The sequence below is a fragment of the Carcharhinus amblyrhynchos genome, chromosome 3, assembly GCF_965287045.1.
Source record: "Carcharhinus amblyrhynchos chromosome 3, sCarAmb.v2.hapA, whole genome shotgun sequence".
NCBI classification, from domain to species: domain Eukaryota; kingdom Metazoa; phylum Chordata; class Chondrichthyes; order Carcharhiniformes; family Carcharhinidae; genus Carcharhinus; species Carcharhinus amblyrhynchos.
Window position 1 is genome coordinate 113,582,949 of NC_137326.1, and position 1,672 is coordinate 113,584,620.

Below are 1,672 nucleotides of genomic sequence, written 5' to 3' on the forward strand. Positions count from 1 at the left end.
AGGGGGGAGGGGGGGGTGGGGGAAGAGGGGGGCAGTTTCCGATTCAAATGGATTTAGACGAGGGCACCTATTTCTCAGGCAGAATTATGAAGGAGCTGTGTAAGCAAATGGGAATTAAACAGAAATTATTAATCCATTGCCATTACTACTATGCCACCATGATCTCCCCTGGTAGAGTGGGGCAAGGATCTGGTGGATGCGATGTAGAATTAGTAATAAATACTAATTGATGGCAGACGTTTTGTGGGCCCTTGCTATTCATGACGCATTGTCCCAGCTTTGCCAAGTCTTAACTCAGCAGGTCTTGAAGCAGCTGTGGAGAGATAAACAGTTAACATTGAGTCCATTTGACATCCCTACACTGCAGAAGGGTCATATAGACTCAAACCATTAACTGTGTTTCTCTCTCCACGGAGCTGCCAAACCTGCTGAGACTATCCAGCATTTTCTGGTTTCATTTCAGATTTCGAAAATCTGTGGTATTTTGATTGCCAAGTTTTGGTCCTTTTCCATTTAAAATATAACCCTTAAATCTATCTTATATTTCAAAATGATATAATAAAAAGGGTTATATTTATAAAGAAATCCATCTTATATTTCAAAATGATATAATAAACTTTATAAATTTTTATCAATTGCTGGATGTCAATTGTTCTATCTTTCCCCATTATGTTGCTTTTCATTTTTCTAAAGACTACGATCAGAAAAACCATAGACTCTCTACAGTGCAGAAGGAGGCCATTCAGCCCATCAAGTCTGTACTAACTCTCTGACAAGCATCTTTCCCAGGCTCACCACCCACCTCAATCCCTTAACCCCACACATTTACCACGGCTAATCCCTCTAACCAATACATCTTGGGATACCAAGGGGCAATTTTAGCGCAGCCAATTTTTGGCCCTGGAGGGAGTGCAGAGGAGGTTTACTAGGCTGATACCGGAGTTGAGGGGATTGAGCTATGAGGAGAGGCTGAATAAACTAGGCTTGTACTCGTTAGAGTTTAGAAGAATGAGGGGAGATCTCATTGAGACGTATAAGATGATGAATGGGATGGATAGGATAGAGGTGGAGAGACTCTTCCCGCTCAAAAAAGACAGTAGGACTAGGGGGCACAGCCTCAAGATAAAGGGGAGGCGGTTTAGAACGGAGTTGAGGAGGAACTTCTTCACTCAAAGGGTGGTGAATCTCTGGAATTCTCTGCCCGTTGAAGTGGTGGAGGCTGCCTCGCTAAATATTTTTAAGAAGCGGGTTGATGGGTTCTTGATAAGAGAGGGGATTAAGGGTTATGGGGAGAGGGCGGGAAAGTGGAACTGAGCTACAACAGATCAGCCATGATCTTATTGAATGGCGGGGCAGGCTCGAAGGGCTAGATGGCCTACTCCTGCTCCTATTTCTTATGTTCTTATGTTCTTATCCACTCAGCCAAAGGATTTAACTTTGAAAAGCCTTATGTGTTTTTTTTTAAGTTTATTTATTAGTGTCACAAGTAGACTTACATTAACACTGCAATTAAGTTACTGTGAAAATCGCCTAATTGTCACACTCAGGCGCCTGTTCGGGTATTCTGAGGGAGAATTTAGCATGGCCAATGCACCTAACCAGCATGTCTTTTGAACTATGGGAGCAAACCAAAGCACCCGATGCAAACCCATGCAGACACAGCGAGAGGTAC